The sequence below is a fragment of the Lissotriton helveticus genome, chromosome 6 (genome assembly GCF_964261635.1).
Source record: "Lissotriton helveticus chromosome 6, aLisHel1.1, whole genome shotgun sequence".
Classification (NCBI taxonomy): Eukaryota; Metazoa; Chordata; class Amphibia; order Caudata; family Salamandridae; genus Lissotriton; species Lissotriton helveticus.
The window spans coordinates 1,886,945,651-1,886,965,828 of NC_136067.1; positions in this window are offsets into that span (position 1 = coordinate 1,886,945,651).

Sequence of the window (20,178 nt, forward strand, 5' to 3'; positions counted from 1 at the left end):
GCATCCTTTTACAAGGAATTCACTCATGCATTACAGAAATGTTATTCCACGCTTGAAGTGGTAAGACAAGGTCCCACTAAGGGAACTGCGTGGGTTGTGACTGTGGGGTACTGGAATCCTCCCCATAATCAATTCAGGAAAAGCTAAAAGAGAGATGGCATTTTTACTGCCTGCATTAATTTCCAGCCAACATCACGCAAGGTCTCTGAAGACATCAGAATTGGCACCATGGCAGCCTCTCGTAGTCAGAGACTTCAGGGTAAAAACAATCAGAGTATTTCAGCACACCCTGAGATGATTGAAGCATTGAGCTTTCACCCTTGCAGAGAGTTACCCATACAGTGTGAGGAAAACCACTGAAATGCCAGTGGCCAGGCTTTGCAGCCAGGAACTGCACCCAACCCCCTGCTCCCAGCACAAGCCCCCATACTTCATAACCTTCGGCAATGACCATCAAGAGTTGGGCACAGGACCATGCACCCAACCCTCTTCTGACAGCCACCCACCTGCAGCAAATGGGTTTCGACCGTGTTCACCACAATAGGGTGCATGCTGTGCACTCAACCCCAGCCAAAATCCTTGTATTTTCCTCTAGGTCCATATCACCTGGGCCTTTGGGTCAGATGTGTCTCTCCTTGCTGGTGGAAATTTCTTTCCATTTCATAAAAGTCAAGAACCATAACCGATTCACTTATTATTCACAAAATGGCGGTCGATCCAGCATCTAAAATGATTGTTTGCAGGATTACAAGCACTTTTTGATTTGCAAATTACAAAAAAAAACATCCTGTGTGAGACGAGTTTTCCATTTATCTTGTTACTCCTCAGCACTCCCTTGGTGTCGAACACCTCTGAAGGTGGCCAGCAGGGCCGTGGAATATTTTTTTCCAACGTGCAAAGTCGTGAATCGGAATCACTTTGCGATTTTTAATATGGGAGAACAAAAAATGCAGGGGCATATTATCAAGACAGGCGATAAAATTATCGCAGCTTTAGCGGCAGAAAACTGCAGCTAAAACGGCAATAATGGGCTTGATAATATGCTCTATGGAATCCCAATTGAAGCCCATGTTAGATGTGAAGGACAAATAACCTGAGCTTATTATCAAGCCCATTATCGCCGTTTTAGCTGCAGTTTTCTGCCGCTAAAGCGGCGATAATTTTATCGTCTGTCTTGATAATATGCCCCGCAAAGTTTTTCTCCAGTAAGTCAAAAATTCTAAATATGATTGACAGGAGATGTGAATCGTGATTCGCAATGTTATACTACACATATACAAAAGAATTCATTAACCCTAGGCTCATCTAAGACCTTTTTTAAAGGCGTATTTCACAAAAACTGCTAAACCAATATATGCCAAATTTGGGTTTGGTGTAAATCCATTCAGGAATTTTGACAGTAGCTTCCTGTTAGATTTGGGGGTCTCTAGCTGGCACAGGCAGGTACTTGTGACAAATAGGGACCCTCTCTCTACTCAGGATAAGGGGATTACACTCCTAAAATAACCCTTGCTCACCCCCTTGGTAGCTTGGCACGAGCAGTCAAGGCTTATCTCAGAGGCGTTGTAAGTTAAGCAGTTGTGACCACATACAGTAACCCAGTGACAACATTACAGATGGAAACCACACAGGTTTTATATAAAACATAAGTATACTTTATATAGAGTTACCACAAGACCATAAATGACAAAAATACACAATACTATTACTTTAAGATGGTAGATTAAAGCTTAGTTCAGTTCAGTTCTTACACTTTGCGTCAATGTACCTTAGGTTGTGTTGCGCTTCCACGACAAGCAATGTCGTAGTGATGGGAAATGCGGCAAAGTTCAGATACAAAGAAATAAAGATGTGAAGATTTCCAGATGTGGCACGCTTCTCGGGGATGCGAGAAGTTCTCGGTTCGATGCGTGGACTACAGCGGCGACATCTACGATGCGTCGACGGCAGCTCCAGCGGCTACGCTCTTCTCCCACGATGCGTGAAGCTTCCGCTGATGTGGCAACTACAGCGGCGGCATCCAAGATGCGACGGCAGCAGCTCCGATGGCAGCGCGCTTCTCGGGGATGCGAGGTGCTCTTGGTCGATGCGGTGCAGTGCAACAGTTCCAGCAGCGACACCCTCCTTCAGAGTTGCGATGGCAGGCACAGCGACGGCGACACGCTCCGACCTCATTGCGAGATTCTTCTCCTGATGTGGTGCAGTGCATCATTTACAGCGGCGACACCCTCCTCTGGAGTTGCGACGGCAGCAGCAGCGACGGCGACACGCTTCCTCTTCATTGCGGCACGCTTTTCTCCGATGTGGTGCAGTGCGACAGTTCCAGCGGCGACACCCTCCTTCGGAGTTGCGACGGCAGGCCCAGCGACGGCAACGCACTTCTTTTCCTTGAGTCGCGCTTCCAGCTCCTTGCGACACGCAGTTCCTCAGAAGGTCCAAAACAGCAGCAGGCACTTCCAAAAGAACTCTGGGGAGCTGGGGTTGAACTCTGTTGTCCCTGAGACTTCAGCAGGGGGCAAGCTCTTTTCCAAGCCCTTGGAGATCCTTCACAAGTTGAAAGCAAACTACACAAAGTTCCTTTCTCCTTCCTTTGGCAGTAAGGCAACCACTGCAGGCCAATCCCCCAAGCAGCACTTCAGCTTGGGAATAGTCTCTCCTCAGTTTCTTCAGGTTCCTCTCCTCAGTAAATGTTTCTTCTTGTAGTCCAAAAGTGATCTAATTTCTTGGGATCAGGGTCCCAATATTTATACCCCAAAATCCTTTGGGGCGTGGGGCCTTTACCCAGTCCAAACCAGTTCTGAAGCACTCTGTTTACCAGACTTCTCCTTTTCTTTCACAGTGCAGCGCAGAAACATCAGATGCCCCACAGGGGGTGGAGCCAGCATTGTGGAAGGCAAGTACAGTCCTGGAGCACTTTGTTTACAGGACTCCTTCTCTTCTTTCAGTGTGCAGGGCAGAGACATCAGCCGCTCCCCAGGGGTTGGAGCCAGCATTGTGGAAGGCAGGCACAGCCCTATTCAAGGTTCAAGTGCAACTCCTCCCTCCCATCTAGATGCAGATCTCTCTATTCACCACTGGGTGACTCAGCCTGTCTCTTGGAATCCCCCAGCCCTGTCACTCACAAAACCAGACAAAGGAATACACAACCTAGCAGAGGCAGGTTTGAATGGTTAGACAAGCAAATACCAACTTTCTAAAAGTGGTATTTGCAAACACAGAATATTTAAATAAACTTCACTAAAAGATGTATTTTATTATTCTGAGTTCAGGCATACTAAACTCGAATTTCTACCATGTTCTCTGAGGCTGTTAGGATTATAAGATGTCCCCATTCTGGCCTATGGAGAACAGGTAGACTTGCATTAGTGAAAAACGAAAATGGCTGTAATTCACTTTTAGGACATGCTACACACATCAGGGCTTGTCCTACCTTATACTTACAATTCACCCTGTCCTTGGGCCTACCATAGGGGTGACTGATATGAAGAAAAGGGAAGGTTTAGGGACTGGCAAGTGGGTGCACTTGCCCAGTCAGCATGACAGTACCAGACTGCACGCAGGCTCTGCAATGGCAGACCTTAGACACATTTTACAAGGCTGCTTCTGTGGTTGGCACAACTAGTGCTGCAGGCCCAACAGCAGCATTTGGATTTACACGCCCTGGGCACACTCAGTGCGCTAGACTAGGGTCTGACAAGTAAACCAAATAGCCAAACATGCAACCATGGATTAATACATCAATTTACAATAGGGAGCACTTGCACTGTGGCACTGGACAGCAGTGGCACAGTGCCCAAAGCATCAAACACCAGCAGAAACACATGAGGCAACAGAAAAAATGAAAGGGAGACCCACGCCAGTGGTGCCAGGTCTAACACTCCCCTTTAACTTTTTTCTCCTGTACGGATCTGAATGGAAATTGGCAGCCCAGGCATTAGCAGACTACTCCAAGTGGCTGCTAGATTCGGTGCAGATCCATACATGGGTCATGCAATTTGGGCAATCAAAATACATACTTTTTCAATGGAAAGGACTACTGAACCATAACTACATAGTGGCTTCTGTCACTGGGTAAAATATATAAAATGTCAATTATTCCAAAGGTCTTCCAATGGATCATTCACTTGCCCTATGTTTAATAAAGGAGACAGAACAATTATCAGTACGACTGAACGCCTTACTATGTGTTGCAGCAAAGTTTGAAGCAAAGTTTTATGCTTGCATCTTTTTGAACGATGTTCAAAGGTGAACAAACATAAAACAACTAATTTCTCAGTATCTACGGGATTTTAGTGCTAGGTAATGTTGCTAGTATGATTCTGGTTTACAGATACTCTAGCATAAAGCATATATCTCTATATTAGATAGACTTGCAAGCAGCTTTTAATACTGTGTGTAGGAGTTTATTGTGGCGCAAACTGCATAAAAGAGGCATTCCAACTCTGCTGCTGACAGAAAATATGGGCCTGATTTACAAGCTCACTGCGCTGCGGGTGCATCATTTTTTTAGACGCTCCAGCAGCGCAGTGTGCCTGCCATATTTACAAGTCCACGTAAAGTCCCCCTGCATAACTTTTAATGGCCTTGTAAATATGGCCCACTTCCAAGCATTACTCTGTGTGAAAGGGGCATTCCATGGGTATTGCTGTGGGTGTTCACACGCAACATCCATGGAACCTGGCACATTCCCAGGTTTACAAAGTGTTGTAAACCTGGAAATCTGTCACAATCCTATGCCTCCTGAGGCCGACGAAGGAGTGCAAAAATGAGGAGAAATACTTTTATTTCTCCTTGTTATTTGCTCCTTCTATGCTGCATTAGGTACACATAGAAGGAGCAGAAAGCCATTAATTATTGTTTTTGTGCAGGAAGATGTCCCTTCCTGCACAACAACAATCATCCCTGCAATGCAGGCACCCTTGCACCAGGTGCAAGAGTGTCGGTTTTAGCGCGCGGCTGCAGTTTGTGCGCCAGTGCAGGGAGATGGATAGGAATGAGCTATATCTTGTAGATACGGTGCTTTCATGCCCTTTTATTTTGACGCAGAGCAGCGCAGCAGCTTGCTGCGCTGCTGTGCATCAAAATATAGTACATGAGGGCATAAGTTCCTTTATGACAACACTTTACAAGTATTGAGGTTTAAAGGAGGGGGTTGTCTCAGCACGGCTGGTATTTAGTGTATAGACTGCCTGCTTGGATTCCTTCTTAAGCACTGTAGTAACTAATCTCTAGAAGCTATATAAAAAAATCTCAGTTTTGTATTATGCTAATGACACAGCGTTGTTCGACCTGTAAACCTTGGTTTGCAAATAGCCATGGATGCTCTCGATACAGTCAACAAAGATACTAATGGTAAATTCCAGCACATCTGAGGTCATAATATGCAGGAGGGAGAAATTGAAGGGGGTAGTGTGTTACATTGACAGTAGACCGAATGATCGGGTGTTGACCTATAATTACCGAGGTGTCTCTCTTGAGTCCTCCAGTAGGCCTGATCAAGTATTGTGTAACAAAATGGCAAATTTTTTGCAGACCAAGGTTCAATTAATTTATAACGACCTCCATAATAACGTGCATTGTGCTGATAACTGTTATAAGTCACCATTGGAGAAGAAGTCACTGCACTGCCAACTAACTAGTTTCAGCTCTCTCACCTCTAAGGAAGTGAACAACATTCTACCATCAACTAAATTAGGATCTCCTAAGCATCCATGTCCACCGACCGTCATGCACTTGGTATCTGGGATGATTAGTCTCCATCTAACCCCCCTCTTAAACCAAGTAGTTGAGTCTGGGGACTATCTGTCAGTCTGGAAAAAAGTGTGCATCAGACCGATCTTAAAAAAGCCGGCACTGGATCCCTCTGAGGTCAAGAATTATCGACCGATTTCATGTTTACAAATTGCAGCTAAGATCCTCGAAAAGTCAGTAAATAGGGAGCTAACCCAATACTTAGACTCCAATAATCTGTTTGACTCAAGCCAGCATGGCTTCCGGTCGTGTCATTCGACTGAGACTGCGCTGATCATGGCAACTGAGGAGATTCGCAGACAGTTGAATGGGGGGGGGAGCCGTCCTCATCCTCTTAGACCTATCAGCAGTATTTGACACCGTGAATCATGCAGTGTGGCGGCTAAAGGCGGTGGGATTGGGGACATGGCTGTGGCCCTTCTTTCCTCCTTCCTGGCCTCAAGGGAACTGACCATGCACAGGGAAAATCTGTATTCTGAATCATTTCATCTCCCATGTGGAGTGCCGCAAGGATCTGCACTGTCACTGACTCTATTTAATATATTTGTCACCCCACTCGCCAGACTCATCAGAGAGCATGGCTTCACCCTGGTCTCGTACGCAGATGATTCACAGATTGTCATATCTGTATCTAAACAGTCCGAGTCCACTGCTGTTAGCTTTCATGCTTGTCTGACACACATCATGAGCTGGATGAGTCATAACTATCTCAAGATTAATACTGATAAAACGGAGGTTATGGAGTGTGGCAATGGTCAATCCTTGTGGAATCAAAGCTGGTGGCCGACGGAAGCTGGCGAATGTCCCGTACCAAAGTACAAGGCCAAGAATCTAGGGATAATCTGGGATGACCAGCTTAATTTTGCAGGTCAGGTCAAACGTGTAGCCTGCTCCTGCTTCTTTTTATTGAACATCCTCCGGAAGATCTTCCCCTTCATACCTCAGAAACTTAGGAAATCAGTGGTAGTGGCCCTTATTCTTTTGAAGTTAGATTACTGCAATGCACTTTTCATAGGCATTGATACAGGGGAGAGGGCGAAACTACAATCCATTCAAAATGCTGCTGCTCGTCTGCTATTAACCATTCATAGAGGCCACCCCACCTCTGCTGCCATCAGGTCACTACACTGGCTCCCTATTCAGCAGAGGATAGAATTTAAGGCCCTCTGCATGGTGCATAAGGCACTATATGGCGGAGGGCCGCTGATCTCCAGAGACTGTTTTCCTGGTATACTCCCACGAGAAACTTAAGATCCACAAACACAGGCCTCATCTGTATCTCTGAAATTTGCAGAGTCAGATGGGGTGGCAGGAGCCTATCACACTGTGCAGGCAAGCTGTGGAATCAGCTGCCCAGCACCACGAGGCTACTAGCTGACAGACAGCATTTCAGGAAATTGTTAAAGACCTGGTTGTTCCCCCAGAGCCAAGTTTCGGCTTAGATGATGCAGTCCCTCTATCCCACCTCTCAGCGCCAAGATGCCTCGGCATTCGAGCGATTTAAAAAACGTATTCCATTCCATTTGATGTCAGCTCTTAAAATTAAAGTTTTGAGCTTCTAGTCTGGTGTGTGCCCTAACTCCCATTTATTCAAACCTTCCCACTCAAATTGCTGACCGTAGTTTTAAAGTCATCCAAGCCAAATGTATCCCAAACTCTTACATATGCACACAAGGCTTTTTCAAGAAGATTTGCTAATTGGCTAGGCATTGCTTTTAGTGCTCTCTATTCAATTGTTGTTTAAACTGCCTTGTTTGTTAAAACAGTTTAGAGCAAAAATCAGCTCGTATTCATTTGATAAAATGTTTGGTTTGGGGAAGTATGGCTTTGGGTCTTAAAATGCCCAAAACTTTGGTAAGATATCTTAATAATTCCCTACATCGGATATGTATTTGATCTAGAAGTAGCAGCTATAAAGGATATAAACCTATCAAGTGTAATATAAATGCATTGTCATATAAACAAGACCTCCCACTTTTCATTGTTTTAATTGTAGACAGTTGGTAGTTGTGGGAGTACCTAAATGCTTGGATGCTTATTTGCTTTTTTAGTTGTTTATATTTTGCTGTTTTCGTTAAGAAAAAACATGCGGTACAAATTAATTAACCTGTACCTTTAGGTATTACCATTGGTTGACCTCAGCTAATAATTGTCCAGCAATTATTTACAATACTATTGGTGCCGGAAGGTGTGGTACATATTGCTTGTTTTCAAATTTGAAGAAGGAATGTGAGGGGTGTAAGTATGGTGTGTGAAAGAAACAATGAAACTAGTGAGAAAAATTAGTTGTTGGTCATCTGTGTTGAGAACTGAGATGTGTGTGTGTGTGTGTGTGTGTGTGCGTGTGTGTGCGTGCTTGTGTGTGTGTGTGTGTGATCAGGAATACACTTGGTGGGCTGGAAAGAACAATGATAATTGGGTGTATTATTGAATTTCAATCACTCTCATAAAGTTTTGATAACGTGATGCTGAAATGGAAATGTTTAAATTAAAGAGTGAATCTCCAAGTATTATTCTGAAGCACTTGGGGGACTGCAAATTTTCTGTCATAAGGTCATTGTAAAGGTGATAACTTCCGACTCATCTGACTTTATTTAAGCTAGATCCGTCGCCATTTTAGATCATGAAGGTCTCCATTTTAGATCATGGAGAATGCCATTTTCTCCATTGCCATGCCTGCCATTTGATGCAAATGTAGTCTTACCTTACCGTAATCTTTCTAAGAACTGTAAAAGTGATGCAACATAAGTCTGGGTCAAGCGTCTACCTACATGTCACCATTTCTTGGTCAAATAACAACAAAGTCTAGACATATCGTCAAAATAATGTAGTCTGAATTGACATCCTCTTATGAAAGAAATTCAAACCTTTGATAAGATTTAATATACAAGTACAGCCATTAGATCATTTAGTGGAGAGGCCCTTCACCAGATTTTCACCTGAGATTTTTCCAGAAGATGGTATTCGTTACTGCTGCAGCTCTTTGAAGATGCAACATCTCACTTAGTGCTTATAGAGCCTAGTCCCGGAGGAAGCCTGCTACTGCAGCATGCATGTACCCTTCACAGGCAACACTGCCTTCATGACTCCACTGATAACGAGAGCATTCGCTGTCAACTAGTTATGCAGTGTGCCACTTCTCCCTATGTAACTCTAAACTGTTAGTTGCTCTTCTTTCCATGGTCTCACAGTGTAGTGCATAGAAGAAGATTTTAGGGTGTTAGGTTTGAGATAATATTTTAACCTTGTTAGAAATGTTCATATTAGTTTCATTAGTCACAACGTGTCTTTTTATGATATCCTGTGTAGTTGTTTTAGATGTGCTGAGAAACAGGTTATTCCTGTCATAATAAACGCCTTCATTTAACGTTTCTTTTTTCCGTAGTGCAGTGTGTGATATCGTGTAAAACAAAATAGGTTTGTTTCTGTTACCCTGGTGCCACTGATACCTTCAAAGGGATTGTTAGTAACCCAAAAGCAATGACTCTATTTCAACAATTTAGTACTGGTGCATTGAACTAAGTTCACTGGTGCCACCCGTGGCTGGGAAAGCAAATGTCTCTCCATGTGTGCATAAATTGAGGAATGTGATGTTATAAATGCAGTCTGCACTATGTGAGAAATTAAACTATTTAAACAAATATGAAATTATTGAACCTGTAGAATTGGCAAAGTGGGTAAATCGCATATTGGTTGCAAGAATGCCTGATAGTAAAATCATAATGTGTGGGGATCTTAGAGAACTAAACAATGCATTTTGGGAAGACTGCCACCCATTGCCCAGCACCAGGAAGATGTTAAATGTGTCAAGCATATATCATTAGATGAAGTTATATCCATCAGTGCATCATCATAAGTCTTTTAAAACTCTGAAAGGGATATACGGGTCTATATGGATGCCCTTTGATATTACATTTACCCCAGCTGTTTTCCAAAGAGCTATATAGAAACTGTTTGCTGGGATGGAAAAGGTGAGACAGTTTAAAAATGATATCTTGGTGTGGAGCAAGTGCTAAGACGAACATGATACATTGTTAAGAAGAGTCCTATGAATATTTAATAAAGCAGGTCTAACAATCACCAAATAATGTGTTGCTGAGGAAATATTATATTATTTAGAAAATTCAGTGCCAGTAGAAGGAATCAAGCCTTACATGAAGTTGGTCAAGGTGATGGAAAAGGTGTTGTGCCCTGAAAGCAAAGAACAATTGGGTGTATTTGTGGGTCTGGCCAAATACTGTGCCAAGTTTGTGGTTTATTTTTTTAAAGCGCAAGAGTATTAACCCCTTGGGTGCTCATGACAGCTCCACGCCGTCATGAGTCACGGTAGGCGTGTGCTCATGATGGAGTGGAGCCGTCATGCTGCTGCCGCTCCGCCCATGCAGCACTAATTTCCCGCCTGTGCGGTCGAATTAATGAGCGGGTGGCGTCAAGAGCACATGCCGTCCGTGACTCATGACGGTGTGGAGCCGTCATGAGCACCGAAGCGCTGCGCTCACCCCCTAGCCGCCCCCCCCCCCCTCCCGCGGTGGAATTCACAGTGCAGGGAAGGGGTTAAAGGCATTACTAAAAAAAGGTCACGTTTGAGTCAACAGAAGGAAGCAGTGTAGAGTTCGGTCATATCAAGGCTTGCTCTGTAATTTTGACAGTGCTGAAACCGTGTGATGTGAGGGATCACTCAATAATTTTCACCAATGCCACTGAGTACACTACAAGTGCAGTACTCTTGCAGGAGAAGAATGAAACAGAGAGAGTTATGGCATTTTGATTTTCTTATATTCAAGGGAGATGAGAACATGTATAGTGTATTAGAAAAGGAGGCATTGGCAAGTTGGTGGGCTATAAGGCATTTAAGACCTCAACGGGGCAGTACATTTGAAATAACGGTTGATCACAAACCATTAAAAGAGATTTTCCCACTAAAGGACTCCTGGTTATTAAGGTGGCCATTCTTCTTACAAGAACGTTCCTTCAACTTGAATTATGTGCTGGGCATTAAAAATATCAATGCAAATTGGTGTCTAAACTTCCCATTAATGGAGAAGAATCATATTAGGAACATATAAATCATGAACATTGGTTAATTGTGAGCTTACCTGAGTGTTTCAAAGGAGTAAACAATGAAGTATAGTGGAAAGCAAGCATTGATCAAGATATTGAATTGAAGTAGATTAAGTGTTGTTTAAGTGATGGTCGATCTTAGGTGAGAGAAAAGGACTGATTCTTGAATAACTATAAGATGAAAGGAGATCAGCAGATAGTAGACAGTGGCACAGAATATCATGGTGATACATTGTTGTTTCTAGAGTATTTAGGTTGGTATATGCTTCACAAGCGATATTGAGGTATGTTGGTAATGAAGTGAAAGGCTAGATGTAACTTTTGGTGGACCGGTATAGACAAGATCAAAGAAAGGCATTCAAAAAATTATTTACCCTGCACTATGACTGACAAGCCTTGTACTTTGGAATGAACACCGATAACACTGAGCCAATTCTCTAAATTAAAGCCTGGCAGAAAGTAGGATTGGAAATATGTGGGCTTTTTAGTGGCAAAGAAGTGTCTGGAAAATGTACCTTGGTTGTGATTGATTACTTCTATAGGTGGCCGAATGGACGGTTTGTGACAAACACAGGTCTATGGTGGAATTCTTAATTAGTGTTTGTTCAAGAGAAGGGTGACTGGAGAAGTTATTGACTCTTAATGCCCCCCAGTAAACGTTGTTTCAAAAGGAGAACATCTTGATGGAAATGGATTCAGACATTATCGAAGGGGCTGGTGGAACAGTTCAACATGTGTTGGGTGAAAATATTCAAGTAATCATGCGGCATGGTTTGCACTGGAAGTAGGAGGTACAGAAGTTATTTCGGAATTACAGGACAACTCCCCACAGATTCATGGGAGAATCTTAATTTTTCCTGTTGTGTGGCAGGACTTCTTGTTCTAAGGTGTGTCCAGGATGAATAAACAAAAGTGTTAAAAAGGAGCTTGCTGTGTGAAGGAGATGATGCAAAGCTACCAAGCAAAATATTGAGCTAGGATAAAATTGGGACCTAGAAAGATCATCGAAGTACGGGTCTACATAATCGTGCTGGGAGTGGTGATGTGTGGAATACTAGAAAAGTAAGACAATGTAATTTGAAGGAAATACTACATGTAATGCAAATTTTGTGTCGATACATGTGGTAGCATAAAGCATTGGCATTGTAAATGACACTGCATTTAATTTATGTTTTAAAAACGAAACAAATATAAAAGGCATTGTCATTTGCAATGTCAATAGCTCAAACTCGTGTAAATGCGAGACCTATTGCATTGCAAATGCTTGTTCATACTTGTTGGCGCAGGGTGCCTTTTTTGTCTATACATGACACTGAGTGTCCTTATTTTCCCCACAGGACACTGTGAGTGCCTTTATTTCCCCTACATGGAACTTGCTGCCTTTATTACCCCTACATGACACTGACTGCCTTTATTCTCCCTACACAACAGTGGATGACTTTATTTCCTGTATATGACACGGAAAGAGTCTATTTCACCTACATGATACAGGCTGCCTTTGTTCTCCCTACATGACACTGGATGCCTTTATTCCCCCGACGTGACACTGGATACCTTAATTCCCTCGACATGAAACTGGATGCCTTTATTCCCTCCACGTGAAACGTGATGCCTTAATTCCCGTAACATGACAATTGATGCCTTTATTCTCTCCACATGACATTGGACACCTATATTCTCACTACACAACACAGGATGCCTTTATTCCCTCCACGTGACACTTGATGCCTTAATTCCCTCTAAATGACAATGGATAGCTTTATTCCCTCCACATGACACTTGATGCCTTAATTCCCTCTACATGACAATGGATGCCTTTATTCCCTCCACATGACACTTGATGCCTTAATTCCCCCTACATGACAATGGATGCCTTTATTCCCTCCACATGACACTTGATGCCTTAATTCCCCCTACATGACAATGGATGCCTTTATTCCCTCCACGTGACCCTTGATGCCTTAATTCCCTCTACATGACAACGGATGCCTTCATTCTCTCCACGTACACTTGATGCCTTAATTCCCTCTACATGACAATGGATGGCTTTATTCCCTCCACATGACACTTGATGCCTTAATTCTCTCTACATGACAATGGATACCTTTATTCCCTCCACGTGACACTTGATGCCTTAATTCCCCCTACATGACAATGGATGCCTTTATTCCCTCAACGTGACACTTGATTCCTTAATTCCCCCTACATGACAATGGATGCCTTTATTCCCTCCACATGACACTTGATGCCTTAATTCCCCCTACATGACAATGTATGCCTTTATTCCGTCCACGTGACACTTAATGCCATAATTCCCGTAACATGACAATGGATGCTTTTATTCCGTCCACGTGATACTTGATGCCTTAATTCCTGTAACATGCCAATGGATGCCTTTATTCCCTCCATGTGACACTTGATGCCTTAATTCCCCCTACATAACAATAGATGCCTTTATTCCCTCCACATGGCATTTGATGACTTATTTCCCTCTACATGACACATGATATCTTTATTATCACCTTCATAACAATATTTGCCTTTATTCTCCCTACATCACACAGGTTATGTTATTCTCCCTACATGACAATAGTTGCCTTTTTTCCCCCTACATCACACAGGATGACTTTATTCTACCTACATGGCACAGGGTGCCTGTCTCCCATCTGCATGACACAGGATATCTTTATTCTCCCTAGATGACACAAGATGTCTTATTCTCTCTAAATGACACAGGATGCCTTTATTCCCCTTACATGACACAGGATGCCGTTATTCCCCCTACATGACCCATGATGTCTTTATTCTCCCTACATGACACAGATTATTTTTATTCTCCCTGCATGACCCAGGATGTCTTTATTCTCCCTAGATGACAAACGGTGTCTTTATTCTCATTACGTGACACAGAGGGGCGTATGTACCATGAACTGGTGGAGCAAGGGTTATCTCCAAAACTGATAACGCCACGCTCTGTCAGTTCAAAAACACAGGGGTTTGCCATATTTACAATGATACAGTGCACTCCAGCGTTTCCCCTAGTGCTGGCACTAAATGAAGCTGCATAGCGCCAACACAGGCGCCTTTGCACCATAGTGCAAGGATGCCTGAGTTGGGCGGGAAATATTTTTTATGAGCAGGAAGGTGTCCCTGACTGCATATAGACAATCCAGAATGGCAATTTGTAACTCCTATGTGTGCTGCATTGTGCAGCACACATAGAAGTTGCAAATCGTCATTTTTGTAATGATTGTTTTTTGTGCAGGAGGGAACACTTTCCTGCAAATAAACAATCACTAGTGGTGATTTGCTGTTTCTATGTGTGCTGCACAATGCAGCACACATAGAAACAGCATAAACATAATTTCTCCTCATTTCGCCATGTTAAGACCAAGTTTTTTTTTGGTCTCAATTTATGAGCTGCCCCAAATTTACGCCACTCTTGTAAATAGGGAGCAGTGTCAAAATCAATGGGTGTTGCAGCGGAATGCCCACCGCAACACTCATTGCCCACCCCTTTCCCGCTAAGTGTAGCGTGAATAAGGCGATGGGCTTAATACCACCAGTGGCTTAAAAGTTACATTCTGGTGTTGTTAAGTCCTTGTACATATGTCTCAGGGTGTCTTTATTCTTCCTAGATGACACTGGGTGTCATTATTTTCCCTACATGACTTGGGGTGTTTTTATTCTCTATACATGACACTAGATATCTTTATTCCCCCTACATGGCATTTGATGCCTTTATCCCCCATGTGACACTGGATGTTATCATTCTCTCTACATGACACTGGATGTGGCTATTCGCCATCCTTTGCAGTGAACTGCCCTATTCAGCTTAGCTGCATTAGAATGCCCCTGACTGCATTTCCTGTCACATGTTACTTTGATTTCCCCTGCCTGGCACAAGATATCCCCTCTGGCAGAGGAAGTCCCTCTCCACCCTTCCTGGCACAGACACCGGACGCCTCTGCCACTCGGTGCGTCTGTTCACTTACCTTGGTACTGAATGCCTTTACTTGACATTCCAGGCACAGGATTTTCCAGTTAGCTGAAACTGGCACAGAATGCCTTTATTCACTTTTCCTTACACACGATGTCTCTATTCGTTCTACTTCTCTTCGCCGTCCCAGGCACACGAGCTCCCTACCCACCCTTCTTGACATGATGCCTCTGTGCACCCTCCCTGGCACAGGTTGCTTCCCATCACTCCACCTGGCACGTGATAACTTTATTGTCTTTACAAGGCACAACAAGATAGCTCCAGTCACCAGCCCTGTCACATACTCGATGTTACGGCCATAAGGCCCCTCTGATCGCCCTATGTGGCACAGATTGTCATTAATTTGCCATTACTGGCACAAGATGCCGTTGATGGCCCTCCCTGTCAGCTGGTTTCCATGCTATAATTTACTGCCACGTGAAGCATAACCCTACTTACTCGCCCTCCTTGGCACGGGGCACGTATATTCGCCCACCTAGCACAGAATATCCCTACTCACCTTCATTGGCATTTGGCAGCTCTATGTGCACTGCCTGGCACAGAATATGCCCGCTTCAGCTCCTTGGCAAGCGACACCTCTATAGATTGTATTCCTTATTCACCCTTATTGGCACAGTGTTCCTATATTGTAGCATGGCACGGCACGTCCCTGCTAACCCTTCTTGGCACAGCCTGTCTCTATTCTCCGTACCTGGCACAGGACGCTCTACTCACCCTCCTTGGCACTGGGAGGGAGGCTTATTTGCCCTACCTGGCATATGAAGTCCCTTCTCGCCCTCTTTGGCACAGGCACTTCTATTCACCTTATCTGGCAAGAACGTCCCACTCACCCTCCTTGGCACTGGGCGCCTCGATTTGCTGTACCTAATAGGGGACACCTCTGCTTGCCCTCTTTGGCACGGGGGTCTATTTTAACTCTACCTGGCACAGAATGTGCACTGTCACCCTCCTTCGCACGGAGCCTCGTGAGACCTAGCTGGCACAGAATGCCCATATCCACCCTCTTTGGCACAGGGCGCATCCATTCGCTGTACCTAATAGGGGACACCTCTACTTGCCCTACTTGGCACAGGGGTGCCTATTTTAACTCTACGTGGCACAGAATGTGCCCTGTCACCCTCCTTCGCACGGAGCCTCGTGAGTCCTAGCTGGCACAGAATGTCCATATCCACCCTCCTTGGCACGAGGCGCATCTATTCGCTGGACCTAACAGGGGACACCTCTGCTTGCACTCCTTGGCATGGGATGCCTATTTTAACTGTACCTGGCACAGAATGTGCCATGCCAGGTCACCCTCCTTATGAGTCCTATTTGGCTCAGAATGTCCATATCCGCCCTCCTTGGCACGGAGCACCCCCATGGGTCATATCTGGCACAGGGTGCTCATTATCTGGCACAGAGTGCTCATACCCGCCCTCCTTGGCATGGGGCGACCCTCCTCGCCGAATAAGACGCACGGCGAAACTCGATGGGCCCTACCTGGCACAGAATATCCATATGAGCCCTCCCTGGCACCACGGGGCGCCTCTCTACTCGCCCTCCTTGGCACGGGACGCGCCTACTCGCCCTACCTGGCACAGGATGTCCTTGATGTAGCCCCCGCAGAGCTCGTGGCCCTGCAGGTCGAAGAACTCCATGATGGTCCAGTACTTCTCGGCCACGGCGTTGTCCTTGGCTTGGTCGCAGCAGCCGAACTGCTCGTAGAGGGAGCAAAACTCCAGGTGCGAGGGAGGCTGGAAAGGGGGCGCGTAGTCCAGACACTGTGGGTGCCCGAGCAGCAGGTCCGCCTGGAGGAGACAGGCTGCTATGAAGACGCTGGCCAGGAGGGCAGAAACCTTCTGATAACCCCCTGCCAGGACGCTGCACAGGGGAGCGCGAGGGCAAGAGGTGGCGCGCGCGCTCCCGGCCCCCTGCGCGCCCATCCTCCTCCGAGCTTTGCGCAGTTCAGGAAAGCGCTCGGTGTGCGCTCGGCGTCCGTGCGGAATTTACTATCTGTTGGCTGGGAGGACTTAGGGCTCTCCTCGTTAGCAACGTCACTCCAGCCCTGGTTTCCCAGTGGGCCTCTGATGCCCCCTCCCCTCCTTCAAGACACCAGAGCTCCGAAGATCACAACCTGCCTCGGCTCAGACGGGCAATCCATTTCAGAGCCTGACAGCGAGAGGTGTGTGTTTTTCCTTAAACCTGCGCTCTGCTGGCTGCCCGCTGAAGCAGCCCCTGCTTTTGGTGTACTAGCATCTAGGCTCAGGCTGTGCTAGCCAGCCCATGTAGCTGTCCCCTGCTTCTGGTTTACAGGCACCCGGGTGTACCAGCTACCCCCTGAAGCTGCCCCTACTTCTGGTTTATAAGCACATAGGCTGTGCCAGCTACCCCCTGAAGCAACCTCCTAGCATCTGGTTTACAAGCCCCTAGGTTGTGCCAGCTACCCCCCCCTGAAGCTGCTCCTACTTATGGATTACAAGCACATAGGCTGTGCCAGCTACCCCCCCCCCCTGAAGCTGCTCCTACTTATGGCTTACAAGCACATAGGCTGTGCCAGTTACCCCCTGAAGCTGCTCCTACTTATGGCTTACAAGCACCTAGGCTGTGCTAGGTATCCCCGATTGCTCCTGGTGACCCACATTTTTAACAAGATGCATTTTATATTGTCGTAAAGCACCAGGCAGGCCTTGCGTATTTGCTTGGCAGAGAGAACGATAGGGGTTCGGCTTCATATTTTCGAAATGCAATTCCGAATCAATATTTGTAAGGCAAATCAGTTTTTTAATTAGTGTCGAACCGATTAGTTTTCGGCACGAAGATGGTTCGTTCTCGTCGCAAAGCGATTAGTCTAACCGACTAACCGTTTTCGTCAAAATTCGATTAATGGTCGTCACAAATATATTTTGGCGAAGACGTATTGGATTAGGAGGAACGGGACTGGTGCGTAACGGTAAACAAATCCACGTTTGTTGTGATACAAATGAATTCTTTTTGTTTTTTCACATATTCGAGGCAAAACTTCTGGTGCAAGTAGAGGACGTTTGCTAATTTTAAATTACAGACACGCAAGCTTTCATCATCGTTTACATGAATAGTTTAGGGGCAAAATAAACACATCTGGCTATTGATCCAACGAACAAACATCCCATGGGGTAGATTTAAAAGCCCCTTGCGCCTCATTGTGATGCAGCGGCGGCGCAAAGTCAGCGCCATGCTGCGGGGTATTTACAACGCTACGCATCTGGGAGATGCGTCACGTTGTAAATCCCTGCACCACATGTAGGCATTCTGGCGCAGGGGGGGGGGGGGGGGGCGTTCTGGCACAGGAACGCCTTCTAAAAGTGGCTGAGTGAAATCTACAACATTTCACTCAGCCACTTTTAGGGCCATGCTGCGTCAAAACCCTGCACTCGCTTGAAGCAGGCGTAAGGATTAAGGCAGCATGTTAGAGATAGGGCACCCCCGAGCCTTGTTTGAGCTGCGTCGCGCTTGCGACCCAACTCCAGCAATGCACTGCATTTCCGCCGGGGATGTGTCACGCATCTGCCCATCCGAGCGCCACGGTGCGCCGCATTTACAATGCGGCGCATCAGTGGTGGCGCACGGGTGGGCAGATGCGTCGCAACTCTTCTGGCGCATCTCTGCTGATTAGCAGCAGAGATGCGCCAGAAGTCGTAAATCTGCCCCAAACGTTTAGCAAATGATGTCAGTCTGCACCCAAAAATGTTAGTAGACGTCCTGGGGGGGGGCATGAGCAGCGGGTGGGGGGGAGGGGGGAGTGCGCTTGGAAGGAGCTCGGGGGGAGTGAGGTCTATATGTAAGTAACATAACCAGCAAGTAACATGGCCTGGCACTGAACACTCCTCTGCTAGATCACCCAGTCTGTATGAGTAGTGTTTTGAATGCCGCAATACACCTTTGTCGTGTGCCCTGTGGTCAGCTGGGCACAAGGAACTTCCTCCTTTGCGCATGCCCACACAGTGATTTGCTGCTGGATGGTGAGTGCACAGCCTCAGAGACATCTTAAGGATTTCGGGGGCTCTGGGCCAAACATATGTTGGGGGCCTTTTTCAGAACAGTTTTGAAATTTATGATCCAATTTCAGCTCTTTCATGCCCTCTTTGGCCATGCCACTGACAATGCACAGGCACAATGTTCTAAATTCAAAATGTGCTTATGTCTAATATTCAGGGATAGTGATGTGTTTTTTCAATATTGGAACACAGCAGCAGCAACTCACTATTACTGCAAATACTCTCTGTGACTTCCTCCAATTTCTCATATGTGAGGTCCTGTTTTAATCTAATAGAACTTTTTTTATGAATGTTGCATGAATCCTAAACAAAACATTTATTTGCATAATATGTGTAATAGACTCTCACACATCACCCACATTAAAATAAATGAAAGGAAAACGGTGTTTAAAAGAATACCTTTAAGAATTATTTAAGGTCATCAGAGCAAAACTCTGCAGAACAGAGCTGGCTCCCCTGAAAGGCTGGGCCCCAGGGCCAGAGCTCACTTTGGACATGCCTTAAAATGTCTATGCAAAGCCCGTGCGTCAGTGGCAGTGTGTGACTTCAGAAAGTGGTAGGGGCTAAAGGTCGTCCCAGACTTCCATGCTGCGAAGAACACCGTGACTGTCTATCCAAAGAGGGTCAGGTGATGAGGTTCTCTCCCTCGGACAAAACTGTGCACAATCCCAGGCAAATGATGCATTTTACTGCATATTGTGATACAGAATGGGGATAAAAATATATATATTTAAAATGCAGCTCGCGGTGGGAGTAAATGAAGGCCTGCGCAGCATGCCATGTTGGTGCAGAGGGATGGCTATGTATTTGATTCAAGTCCTTGTACTTACGTTTATTATGAAAGTCAATTTGCTTTGGAAATAAAAATAAAATATGCCGATGGACATTGCATGTGCATTTGCTAGGCAGCTGGGCTTCAAGTGGGATGAAAAAAGTGGTGGGGGAGGTTGTCTATCAAAGGGGTGTGGCCTACTTAATTAAAGCAAAACACACAAGATGATGGACGGAATGTTGCACAATGGCAAAAACATTCACCCCCAGTCACAGATCTGGGTTTAATCCATCGTTATTTTGCTCACCAAGCCACCCCAGTTCAGACATGACCATATGCAAATCAGTCTTGACCCTGTGCCTCATGGGAACAGTCCAGCCAGAACTGCCAAGCCATGTCTTCCCTGGACCAGAATCAAACATCCTAGGACCGGTTTCTGGCTATCAGCTGTCTTCAGCCAGGATAGCTTGACTCCAGTGGCATAGTGAGAACGGGACCCACGTCTGGGCATACCCTTCCCACATAGGGTGAACAGCAAAACACACAAGGTGATGGACGGAATGCTGCACATTGGCAAAACA